A 14640-nucleotide genomic window follows, 5' to 3' on the forward strand; every position below is an offset into this window, starting at 1 on the left:
TTATTATAAACCACGGTCGTATAATGCTAAAAAATCAGAGGTAACTTTAAGATTTTTATCCATAGAGCAAAATTATCTAATCGTGTTTTTAAACAGTTATCCCATTAGGTACACATGCGTTCTGTAATACAAACCCATCAAAAACAATACTTGTCAAAAAACCAAGTCTCACTACTCAGTTGTTCTACGGTAAAAAGTTGTGAGATCCATGTAATACCAAGTCCAGTCTAGGAAATCATTAACGTTTTACATAAATATATTGACTTGGCCATCGCATGAAAACACGTGTAAATTAAATTATTTAGTGCGAAATGAAACGAAATTTTGCATGCCTGTGTAGACATGCAAAATTTCAGCTCAATGGGAAAACGGGAAGTAAGTAAATTTTAAGTTGCAAGATTTTACAACTCCAGATGTCAAAGAAAATAAAGGTTGTAGATAGCTTTACAAAGAAAAGAAAGATTTATGAAGAAAATAAAAATTACTGTCTACGATACATTTGTTAGGCCGTGTTGCACCGTCTTACTTTAACATTGACATCAAAATTTTGGATGTCAAAAATCTGTCTAACATAAAGCACCGGTTATTGTCAGTTAGGGTCAAAGTTAGGTGGTGCATCTCAGCCTTAGTGTATTTTAATTAAATTTAATACAAATAAGGATGACGAAAATAATCGATAAGTGATCTCACTCGAATATTTCTTATAGTAGGTATACAAGATGTCGAACAAATGGTTACTTACTGAAAAAGTGCTTCATGAGACCTAGCAAACGGCATCAATAATATGTTTAAGAACGAACTGAATATATTCAAAAAACCTATATTTCCAGCTTTCATACATTTAATACATTTACAAACAAACACGAAATCAATGGTTTCTGAGAATTCTGAGTGCCTTAATGCCGTCCCCTTTATCTGTTTATTTAGTATTTATTAATTAGTATCTTTTGATGATATTGTAGCAAGTTAAACCTAAAATCATGTTTTCCGTAAATAATTTAAATAAGAATGCAATTAACGAGTTTGTTGTTTGATTATTATATGTTACTCAATTAAAAATTTAAATTTAAAAAAATAACACTTCTAATATGGTAGGTATGGCTGGCGGCATACATTTAGTATGAAATTCGGAAACATTGAATTTTCGCATAGATCCAGTTTATTCTTTGACCTTATTTATTGTTATTGTTTTAAAGAGCTCATGAAGCACTTACAGGAACAGTAAACAGTTTCTCGATATCTTGTATAATTAAAAATCAAGTGAAATCACTTATCGTTTCCACCCTGTACCTATACTTTTAAAATAAACTCATTTTATACGTTCATTTGTATAAGTATCTACAATACAAATACCTAACCAACTTAGTTGACGTTTTATAAAACTATTTGTCTAAGTGTCATCGAGCGACCGCTGGTGGATTTGCCATTTACCTGACCTACCCCTTTATTACTAAACGTTTAATATCAGATGAATAGTTACGCACCAATTTCTTTCATTCAGTCGTCAGTAATTGAACTTTCGGAAAAACATGACGAAGCATTGTGTGACCATACAGACGCTATTCAACTTTTATTAGTAAGGAAGAGTATATTTTATGTTGGTAGAAACACAATAGCATAGACTAATGTTTTGACACCCTGTTAAAATTTTTATTAGTCATTTATTTTTTCCTGACCAAACAGATACCATAATAATATATTTTGTCTATTCTACCCATATTCTGTAAGTAAAATAATAAAAAGTTTGAAAAGAAAGAAATTACAAGTCCGATTTACCTAAACAAATAAATTAAAAATACTTGCGGATCAAAAGTACTCAATCATACTACAATTTACGAAAAAATCACGCGTGACGCATATACGTCCGTGGGCAGTCAACTGACATAGACCCGGCGTCTACGAGTGCCAAAGCACGACTGATTTATGCCATTTGATGCACCCGATTTTATAGTATTTTCAAATTAATTTTTCATTTGAAGATTGAAGATAGATATTTTTTCTTTTTCACACAATAGTAGTACTATGTTTCTTCTTAAGTATAAAGTAGTTTATGTTGCCAAATGACTTTTAAATTATGAGATGTGACCTGTTTTCTTGCAGTAATTTTCTCGAATTTTGACTATCTTAGATATGATAAAAATGCATTTTAATGAATTAAACATCAAAATTTTCTCAATACACTTTCTTCTTCAGGGTATGCTTATTCTAATGAATACATTCTATCTTCTTACTTAGAAATAAATTTGTTGTAATATTAGTTCAAAGTTGTGCCTTCGCGAGTTACCTGGAAATCGGGCTTTCGAAATTCGCTGTTTTCGTAGGCAAAAATCCAATTTGAACGAGATTTTGTCAATAGACATTCCGTAAAAACGTATGATAATTACGATGATATAAGTCAAAAGAAGCTATAAACAATAAATTATATGACTAAAATCATTTCGAAATCTGCCAAATTCTCGATTTCTGCATGAAAAATGTGACAACGCTCTTAAGTTAAATGCAACTACCTAATAAGAGAAATTCCATTCCATTACCAAAATGGTGATTCATAATCGCACAGAATTATATTGATTCTCCAGAACTGCTCTCGAAAATCTGTCTCAAAGTTCCAAGCAGAACAGTTAGGCTGCCTATTTATTTGAATATCCCCCGCTGCAGTACCAACTACAGACAGAATTTATTCTTTTTGCGATCGGCATATGAAGTGAACAAATTGGTTACCATTCCTGAACTCGATATGTTTAACTCGAAACCAAATCTCTTTAGGGACACATTGGCTAAATCTTGGTTCGACGGTTCATCAGCTGTTTAGTGTAGGTATAGATCTTAATTTAAGAATAACTCTCTTATGTAAGCGAATTGGCTTTTGTTATTTAATTGTAGTAGTTGCTTAAGAGCAGTTAATTTATTATTAATTTGTTATTGTTTCACTGTATGTTTTCCTAACAAAATAAATCCCATCAAAAACAATACTTGTCAAAAAAACCAAGTCTCGCAACTCAGTTGTTCTACGGTAAAAAGTTGTGAGATCCATGTAATACCAAGTCCAGGCCAGGAAATCTTTAACGTTTTACATAAATTATTGACTTGGCCATCGCACTAAATAATTTAATTTACACGTGTTTTCATGCGATGGCCAAGTCAATATATTTAGATATGTAAAACGTTAAAGATTTCCTGGCCTGGACTTGGTATTACATTGATCTCACAACTTTTTACCGTAGAACAACTGAGTTGCGAGACTTGGTTTTTTTGACAAGTATTGTTTTTGATGGGATCTCATTTCTTTTTGTATTTTGTAGACAGCAGTTATGTATCTAGAAAACTGGACCGAAATTGAAAAATTTTACTCGACTTGGCGGTTGCACTACCGTGCCCCCAAATCTCATTTCTTTTTGTATTTTGTAGACAGCAGTTATGTATCTAGAAAACTGGACCGAAATTGAAAAATTTTACTCGACTTGGCGGTTGCACTACCGTGCCCCCAAATATTTTGGTTTTTCCTTGATTCATACACCAAACACTACTTATATTCCAAATTTGAAGCTTCTAGGTCTGCTAGAAGTGCCTTAGAATTTTGATGATCGGTGAGTCAGTCAGTGAGTCAGTGAGTGACAAAATTAAGTAACTTTGACCCGTTATAATTCTTAAACTACTGGTTCAAATTGAATGAAATTTTAAATATACCGTGTCTTTACAATGCCTGCATAGCTAATGAAAATTCAGCCTTCTAGTTTTATCCACAACGAAGTTACAGGCGGTCGAAAATGGCCTGAATTGCTTCGAGAAAAGGATGGTACGGCCGTGCCGCTTTTTTGCTCGACTTGGTGGGGGCACTGCCGTGCCCCCAGAAAAAAATAAATTAAAATAAATAAAAGTATTAATGTAAAGAACCTACATACAGTGATATAAATATAAAACCTAACTGTGATGAAAGTCGGTTTTTAAGTACAGTTTGTATGTATGTACGGTATAGTGGGCTTCCAGCATGCTCTGGCGACTCGGTGATGGGATCAGCAGCACCCTTGCCGTAAGCCTGTAACAGCATTACAGCCTGAAGCCTCACAGCGTCCGGCGCGGCATTCTTGTGCCTGTTCACTTCTCCTTAAGTAGGGGTTAGTCCCAACGTCCCCGGTGGATCTGCCCCGTCAACGGGGTGGATGGGAAAAAGTGTTTCAACGACCCCGGTAGTCATAGTCTTAGCGTTCAACGGGGTGGATGAAACACATCAAGTGTCAACCACCCCGGTATATCGTTTAACGGGGCGGATGGATCAAATCAAGTTTCAACCACCCCGGTATTTCACTAAACGTGACGGATGACACAGATCTAAAAGGTTCCACCTCGGTATTGCATACCGAAAATAAAACCTGTTAATAAAATAAAAAATAACAATATGTAAATAATAATCAGTTTTATTTAACAGTTAAATTTAAAAAATCTTCAGCATAAAAGTAATATTATGGTCATAAACCTATAGATTACTTTTAGAATCACAGATGCGCAATTGCATTAATCAGTCAATATTAATAACACTAATAGTCTATTGTGATAAAAATTACATTAATCAGGTATTGATTAACAATAGTACTTAAACTACTAATTAAATAAATCATTAATAACGAAAAAAATTATTCTAAAATTGACATAAAAATATCACGGTAAGAAATTAATATGATTATTAGTTTTAGAGTCACAGATGCGCAATTACATTAATCAGTCAATAAACACCTTAATGTTATTAAAAGTAACTCTTAAACTACTACTAACAAATAATAACAACAACAAAAAATCTAAAATTATTACAGAATATAATAATTATTATTTTAGAATCACAGAGACGTAGTTACCTACATTGATCAGTTGTTGATTAACACTAGCGCTTAAACTATTATCTAATTAAATATATCATTAACAACAAAAGAATTATGAAAAAAATACTGAGAGATCGTCAACAGCTTTACTTTTTAAAATATAGAGTTTTATTATTTTGACAAAAAAATACGAAAAATTATACATTGTGTTGATAAAATATCTATTGAACACTAGCAAATGATCTTTTATATGATTTCTTTAAATAGACAAGTTTGAGTAGATCTCGTTGCAAACTCCAGCAATGGTCTGCCATTCATATATGATCACCACCGCCCCTGATAACCTTCATCCATTGTCCGAAAATTCTAATGACATCTTTTATCCTGCTCCTCACTAAACTCACCCACATTTTGTGGAAATCGATGTTAATGCGAGTACATGAAGTGTATTTTTATGCCCATGTTGCACCCTAGCTCTTGCAAGTTGGATAGCATGCTCTTAACAATTTCTTTTTGCATAGGAAATTACTTATAACCAAAAAAATGAATTCTAAGCTTAGGACTGGACTTCAGTCATTGATTTCTTAAAATTACGATTATTTACCAGTTGCCTAATGTAAGTCCCATCAAAAATTACCAACATTCAAGTTTTCTGTGCTTAATCCTGAAAACTTTCATGAAAGAAAATTATAACATTCGTTACTTTTGTCAAGCGCCTTCACAGACTGTTTCAAGATACCGAGGTTAATATAAAGTGGTGGAAGTACGGTGATACGGTCTTGGCTAACTAAAGGCATGTTTATAAAATAGTTTGCTGATACTTTAGCTGAAAAGCAAAAAGTTGTGTGTGCGGGAAGCCGCACTGATCAAAATTTTTGTAACCAATGCTTTTGTTTGTTACGACTATTTCAGATACACATGAAACGGGAATTTTGTGTAGCCGCCTTGTTGGCCTAAAGTAAGTTACCTATTCTCAGAACACAAATAACCCATTTGTGGTATTGATTAATTAATTTCAAATATTTATTTTAAAGTGTCGATGTTAAGAAGTTTTCATTAAATCCGATAGAGGTTTTCGACATTTTTCAAATATTATATTTACCACAAACATAGCAGAAGCAATCTGATTTAAGCACACAACATCTTCATAACGAAACAATATCAAAAACACCAACAAAATATATTTTTTTGTCCAATTAAATCAAAAATCTTAAGTAAAAATATTAAATGAAGGTAGATAGCTATAACTTAAAAACAAAAGCTGTTAGAGAAAAACTGATGCCATATTTAAAAAATATGCGTCAATTTGAGATAGAAACAGAAAAAAAATCACAGGAAACAAACAATTTTATTTTTTTTTGTTGACCAGTGTAATCAGTTTTATTTAACAGTTAAATTTAAAAAATCTTCAGCATAAAAGTAATATTATGGTCATAAACCTATAGATTACTTTTAGAATCACAGATGCGCAATTGCATTAATCAGTCAATATTAATAACACTAATAGTCTATTGTGATAAAAATTACATTAATCAGGTATTGATTAACAATAGTACTTAAACTACTAATTAAATAAATCATTAATAACGAAAAAAATTATTCTAAAATTGACATAAAAATATCACGGTAAGAAATTAATATGATTATTAGTTTTAGAGTCACAGATGCGCAATTACATTAATCAGTCAATAAACACCTTAATGTTATTAAAAGTAACTCTTAAACTACTACTAACAAATAATAACAACAACAAAAAATCTAAAATTATTACAGAATATAATAATTATTACTTTAGAATCACAGAGACGTAGTTACCTACATTGATCAGTTGTTGATTAACACTAGCGCTTAAACTATTATCTAATTAAATATATCATTAACAACAAAAGAATTATTTGTAAAATTGACACAAAATATAATTGTAAAAAAATATGATTATTAGTTCTACATGGTGTTACTAGTGTAATGATTTTAGAATTTATATTGTATTTTATACGATTATTGGTTACTTTTAAATAGTTATTGCAACAATTTTAGTATTTGTATTGTATTTTAGAAGAACCCAAAAACCCATTATTAAATTAAAATACTTTATTTGATTACTTCCTAGGCATTTTGCAGACATTAGAATGATTTTAGAATTTATTTTGTATTAAATCCAATTATTTCATATTTATTATTTAATTTAATTATTTTACATTTTTATTGAATACATTTTAGTATTTTAAAAATTAAGAAAACAGCTAATTATGAAATAAGTATTGCATTTGACTAGTTCCGGAGCATGCCGTCGATAAGTCGTTTTGAACCGGTTGACTTTCACTGATGGAAGGGGAAGTTACCTTATCGCTGGCATGCCGCTGGACAGTCAGTTCGATTTGAGCGTTCAAAGCAAGAGGTACTATTAAGATGACGTCATAATGTCGGAATTGTGTAAATCAGTGGTGCTGAAATACAAGTTAGAACAACCTACAAGAGTGTTTCATTTCAACTCAGAAGTGGTACGTGATCTACAGTTCATAAGGTACGTTTTTATTTATTTGGTTAAAAAGTAATTGATTTTAAAAGTTCAAGTAGAAAAACGTATGAATATTTCGTTTAATGCATGAAATAGTTATTTTTAAAACGAGGCTAGACGCGCCTTCAGTTTATCAGGCTAGATGAGCCTTAGACTATGACTAAGACTATGACTATGACTATGACCATGACTATGACCATGACTAAGACTTAGTATAACGAGGTTAGACGCACCTCCAGTTTATCAGGCTAGATACGCCTTTGACTATGACTAAGTATTACAAGGCTAGATGCGCCTTGGACTGACTCAGTACAACGAGGCTAGACGCGCCTCCAGTTTAATAGGCTAGATGCGCCTTAGACTATGACTATGACTATGACTTTGACCATGACTAAGACTTAGTATAACAAGGCTAGATGCGCCTTTGACTATGACTAAGTATAACAAGGCTAGATGCGCCTTTGACTATGACTAAGTATAACAAGGCTAGATGCGCCTTTGACTATGACTAAGTATTACAAGTCTAGATGCGCCTTTGACTATGACTCAGTACAACGAGGCTAGATGCGCCTTTGACTATGACTCAGTACAACGAGGCTAGACGCGCCTCCAGTTTAATAGGCTAGATGCGCCTTAGACTATGACTATGACTTTGACCATGACTAAGACTTAGTATAACGAGGCTAGACGCGCCTCCAGTTTACCAGGCTAGATGCGCCTTTGACTATGATTAAGTATAACAAGGCTAGATGCGCCTTAGACTATGACTATGACCATGACTGACTTAGTATATCGAGGCTAGACGCGCCTCCAGGTTATAAGGCTAGATGCGCCTTAGACTATGGCTATGACTTAGTATAACGAGGGTAGACGTGCCTCCAGTTTATCAGGCTAGATGCCTCATTGACTATGACTAAGTATGAGACATGTAGAGGCTCCTTATGAGCAAAATATTTGACGATTTGTAAGTGCTATTAGTCTACTAAACAAATAAAGATATTTTGACTTTGGCTTTGACTTTGACTTTGACTTTGACTAACTGTGACTATGAACTATGACTATGACTTAGCATAACGAGGCTAGACACTCCTCCAGTTTATCAGGCTAGATGCGCTTTTGAATATGACTAAATATAACGAGGCTAGACGCGCCTCCAGTTTATTAGGCTAGATGTGCCTTGGACTATGACTGTGACTTAGTATAACGAGGCTACACGTGCCTCCAGTTTCATCAGGCTACATGCGCCTTGGACTATGACTGAGTATGACGAGGCTAGACGCGCCTCCAGTTTATCAGGCTAGATGCGCCTTAAGGGCCCCATTGTTTAGGATAGTCTCTAGAATGAAAAGCCTTCTATTACTGACATAACAAGCAAGCCGTCCAGTTGTCACATGAGTTGTGTGTGAAGGTCGCACTGAATAAAATACAAGTATAAATACAAAATCTTTATTTGTGATGCATATGTATAATAGAAACATGTCACAATGGTATTTTACTACACTTTGCTCAGGGAGCATAATATTAACTGTCAAACAAAAGATTTTTAGATTTATTTTTTGAGATTTAGATTTTTGGAAAAGACAAATCAAACTTTTGCTTAATATAACATGAACATAGCTTCCATATGATGTTGAGTTGATGCTGGTCAGACACAGTTTATTTCGTCGAGTACTTTATTTCACAGTTGAGTACAACGACTACTGAAGATGGAGCTCGTATACCGCCAGAGACACCCGTCAGCTGACGATGAAATAAGCGTGCTAAGCGAACGAAGTTGTCGTCGTCGTCCAGTAAGAAGGCGCCACCACGATCGTCTTCTATGGGGCCAAGGTTGAAGAAAAATACGCGAAGGAGCTCATCTTCTTCCAGCTCTACTGAAAGAGCAGTGCCACATGAGGTTCGTAAAATTTCTGGTAGACTCTAGTGAAGAAAAGTGCCTATTTTTTATTGGTAGTTTTTATTTATTGCGCACACATTATGAAATATTACGCATACCTACAGTAAAATGGGAATATTAGCTTATGTAGTAAATCTTTAATAGTAATAATTAAAGGTAATAATAAAGTATTCGATTATAACGTTTAAATTAACGTTAAAGTAAATGTGCAAAAAGAAAAAATATTTTTTTAAAATATTTTTACACAAGTAAAGTGAATTAATTAATGATTCGTTTATTTCAAATTGTCCTCGGTTCGGACTTTCGGTAGGTTCTTTTGCCAAGTACAATATCTTGTCTATAGATCTATAATTCCACTTCAAAAATATATTTCGAATATGAAACGTCAAGGTTCCATAATGAGCAGAAGTTTAAAGTTTTTCTTTTAGTAGTCTTTTATTTTTGACAATTTTGTGAGCGCTATTATAATAGCTAATGCAAGTAAGAGAATTTTGTCTTTGACTTAGACATTGCAAAAGTTAATTGGCTTAGCTAAAGGAACTACGGACGTCTGTTAGAGGAAATTTTGAATCCTGCTACTTGAAAGGATGAACAGTTTACGTAATTATTTTTATGACAAAAAAAATCTATGAGACTGTTTTGGTAAATGAAAAATCCTTTTAAGTGTTGGTAGTGAGTGCACTTGTTGACGCAAAACCGATGCTGAAACTAAGTATAGTTTGGCGGATCATTTCAATATCAATTCCAATTGTAAAAGTTGTGGTCAATCATCAGTCATACCTCTATAGAGCTAATATAAACAAAAATGTTGATGAGATTGACGCCGTTATAGAAGTGTTAGTGATTGATGATGTATAGCAGACTTCACTGACAATGGACGATTTGACACCGATATTGATTCGATATTACAATTTATTAAAGACATTCTAATCTTGAAAGCTTAATTAATCTGAAATGACCTGTAAATTACCATTTTTGGTCGGATTGTAATTAAGAAAAGTAGTTTGATTAAATTCACAAAATAGCGACGTCACTTGCTTGTCGTGCCATACGAAATCTATGGGAGTTTGATTTAACAGTTTTTAAAAGTACGTCAATTGACTGGCGGTGTCAACACGTCTATTGGTCAAAACTTCACGCAACTGCAATTTCTCACGGTTTTGAATACTGACATTCTATAAAATTCCTGGTCAGAATATTTTCGAGAGCCACGAAAATGACGGACACAAGTAAATACCAGTTAACATAAATTTCTAGTTTTACAGAGGATAGTTTCTGGCGTTTACAGTTGCCTTTCGATTTAAAATTTGAAAATAACTTGACACCTGGCGAGCTTAAGGCCGTGGGTTCGATTCCCGCCTTAGGCGGTTCTATATTTTCAAGTGATATTTTATAATGCGAATAGCTTTCCGCCGAGGGTTCTTCCTCGTGGAATTTTGTTTGTCACAGTTATTTGTTTTGTATGTTATGTATGTAAATTAAACAGGGGGCCAAGTACCGGGTGTTTAAGAGCCCTTTTAATTCACAACGGCAAAGGTGAAATCGTTTTTGGTAATTTGTCGCCTAGTCCAATAACACTTAAAGCAAATATTTTAATAGCTACTTCAATGCTTTTTGGAGCATGTCCAATATGTCATGTAAATCGAATTGTAAAAGACCCCTCAGCTATGGATACTCTCGATAGAGCTGATATTATGACTAAGCCCGGACTTAGTTCCGACATGTTCTGGTTAGTTAGATAAGCTTTATACTCTTTTGTGAAATTATCGCGATTGTATTGCTATAAATCTGACTGAGATAGGACGTACACGTGCAGTCTTTGATGTCAGGATGAAAAATAATGTGCAAATACCACCATTACCACTTATCTCATTACAAAAGGGAAAAGGGTTCAGAAAACCATAGATGACTAACTTGATCCAATGCTATGATTATCAATATTATTCAGGACTCTAAATCATATTTAAGTCAGATCTTGATGATAAAGAGAAAAGTCTTCAAAGTTCTGTAGCAGTCACTTACTTTAGTCGACCCACAGACAGGCGACCCCTGAGGAAAGACATCTTCAATGAAAGACAACTTCTATGAGTTAGAGACACTAGCTGTGGTGGGTGTGCTAAAAAAAAAAAGGTATATCTTTTAAGACTTAAAAGTTTCTACTGGTTATGCTGCCTTAAGAACCACGTAAAAAAAAAAAGAAGAGTTCCGCGAATAGTCCAAATACCAAAATTTAGTCATAGAATCTGACGACAACCCATCCAAACATCGTAATCTCTTCAAATAGCAGATACAGTAAGGTTGATATCAAATTATTTTTAGTGGTCCCACGTTCAGCTAGATGGCAAATATGTTGCGCTTATCGTGATGAAATCGAGCATCACAGACATTCAGAAACACATAATATAAGGACACTGTAATTGTACCTATTGGTTTCAAACACTTGGAAAATTTGTAAAGAAGAAAATTATGTTAAGGCCTTAGAAATACATAATTCTGACGAAAGTACCTTTAGTGTTAATCATAAATCGTGACCATAATTCATTATTTGCCAGATTACGGTTACAAATGGATATAATTGGATATAATATTAACGTTTTGACATGTTCTTATAAACTTAATAACTTTCACATGGCAGTCATGGCAAGATACACTGTAATTAAATTGATTATGTACTAACATCTAATGGACGTGTATTTATGTGAAATAAAAATTTGGATTTAAAAAGAGTAGTTTCCAATATATTCGATATGGTAGTTTTGAGAAAATTATAAAGTAAAACGATTAATATCTGAATTTCATGCAAATATCCGTTATTGGTTATAAAATAAGTCATTACGAATAATATAGATTAGGTGAAAATGTATAGTGTGTATAAGTGCCTACAAGATTTTTCTCCCTTTCTTAACATTTGTTACTGGTTTAATATGAAGAATATAGTTTCTAAAATGCATTATTAATGTTAAAACACTTGTTAACAAGTTGTCATAGAATTGTTTATCATTCTACTATATATGCTTCATATTGTAATATTGTTTGAAAAGTAATATTAATGATTTTAGAATAAATCCTTATTAGACGTGAATGCCGGGAGGCATCACGGTGTCGGATGGCCGAATGTAATGATTTTAGAATTTATATTGTATTTTATACGATTATTGGTTACTTTTAAATAGTTATTGCAACAATTTTAGTATTTGTATTGTATTTTAGAAGAACCCAAAAACCCATTATTAAATTAAAATACTTTAATTGATTACTTCCTAGGCATTTTGCAGACATTAGAATGATTTTAGAATTTATTTTGTATTAAATCCAATTATTTCATATTTATTATTTAATTTAATTATTTTACATTTTTATTGAATACATTTTAGTATTTTAAAAATTAAGAAAACAGCTAATTATGAAATAAGTATTGCATTTGACTAGTTCCGGAGCATGCCGTCGATAAGTCGTTTTGAACCGGTTGACTTTCACTGATGGAAGGGGAAGTTACCTTATCGCTGGCATGCCGCTGGACAGTCAGTTCGATTTGAGCGTTCAAAGCAAGAGGTACTATTAAGATGACGTCATAATGTCGGAATTGTGTAAATCAGTGGTGCTGAAATACAAGTTAGAACAACCTACAAGAGTGTTTCATTTCACTAGGTAAATGGGTATATGAGCCGACACTAGCCCATGCTAACATGGGCATATAAATGGTATGGTGGAATCAGAAAATTGATATCTTCATTTTAATTATTTTAATTTTCATACAATTCGCATTTTATAAAATTTATTTTGTATAAAAATAAAACAAAAAAAAAAGGTGCTATCAAATTTCTGACTTCACCATACCATTTATATGCCCATGTTTATTTAATTAGTAGTTTAAGTACTATTGTTAATCAATACCTGATTAATGTAATTTTTATCACAATTGACTATTAGTGTTATTAATATTGACTGATTAATGCAATTGCGCATCTGTGATTCTAAAAGTAATCTATAGGTTTATGACCATAATATTTTGTGACAATTTAAACTTACTTTTATGCTGAAGATTTTTTAAACAGTGACTGTTAAATAAAACTGATTATTATTTACATATTATTACTTTTTATTTTATTAACAGGTTTTATTTTCGGTATGCAATACCGAGGTGGAACCTTTTAGATGTGTGTCATCCGTCACGTTTAGTGAAATACCGGGGTGGTTGAAACTTGATTTGATCCATCCGCCCCGTTAAACGATATACCGGGGTGGTTGACACTTGATGTGTTTCATCCACCCCGTTGAACGCTAAGACTATGACTACCGGGGTCGTTGAAACACTTTTTCCCATCCACCCCGTTGACGGGGCAGATCCACCGGGGACGTTGGGACTAACCCTTAAGTAGGGGTTAAGTAGGTACTCATTGACCGACAGCTGCTTTATATTATCAGAAATGAATGTACTTATAGAGATTTTGATTTGATCCCAAAAAGATGTCGTATTTTAAGTACTAGAAACACCCAGCTAGTCAAGTGTCGGTCGCGGCTGTGAAACTTACCTACATTTGCCGGCATATCAACGCCTCGAAAAAAAAAACCATCGTGTCGTATGTAATTGTTCTATTATTTTTTTTGGTTTAGTGTAATCTTGGAGTCGGTGTAAATTTTGTTTGTACGAGTATCTTGCTGTAGGTAAAGTGGATCTGGCTGAACCTTGTTTCTTACACTAACTACACAGAACGCAAACTAACTTGTTTTGCTCATTTGTGTGCTCCGCTCTACTGGCGCTACTCTCGGCCTCGGCGCTATTGGCGCGACTTGAAGTGTCCGCTAACGACGCGATCGCCCTAACAAACGCTATCAAGCGGCATGCAAATTGGGCATCAAATTAGTGACAATAATGAAATGAGTTCAAAACGCTAAATTACCTACACTGTCGGCAATTTAATTACACTGCGGTGTAGGTAATGGCTCAATTAAAATTTATTAATTTTTAATGCACTTGTTCGGTCACAACAAAAATTTATTTTGTGGCTATATTATATTTTTAAAATGTATGTATGCACTTATAGATGCTCTATTAGGTACCGGAGATTATTAAAGTAAATCTTGTTTCGAGTCGTAAATCGCAGTCGCCCGCGGGAAGCAGCTGAATTATGCGGTCGGTTTATCTCGCCGCCCGAATTGGCGTGTATTAATTTACTGGCGCGTCCGTTTCCGGGCTTAGTTCGACAAACGTTGTTTATGACCAACTTGGGTGGCAGCACTGTCGCAAGAACTTTACGATATGGGCTGTCCTGCTTTAATGTCTTCCTTTAATGTGTTTAAAAAGCAATCAAGTAAGTTTACATAGTTAAATAAATACCTAGCTTACAAAAAATGCCTCTATTATAAGACTTCATAATACTTAATCAAAAAATATTATTTTAAAAGTAGTT

The sequence above is a fragment of the Ostrinia nubilalis genome, chromosome 18 (assembly GCF_963855985.1).
Source record: "Ostrinia nubilalis chromosome 18, ilOstNubi1.1, whole genome shotgun sequence".
Classification (NCBI taxonomy): Eukaryota; Metazoa; Arthropoda; class Insecta; order Lepidoptera; family Crambidae; genus Ostrinia; species Ostrinia nubilalis.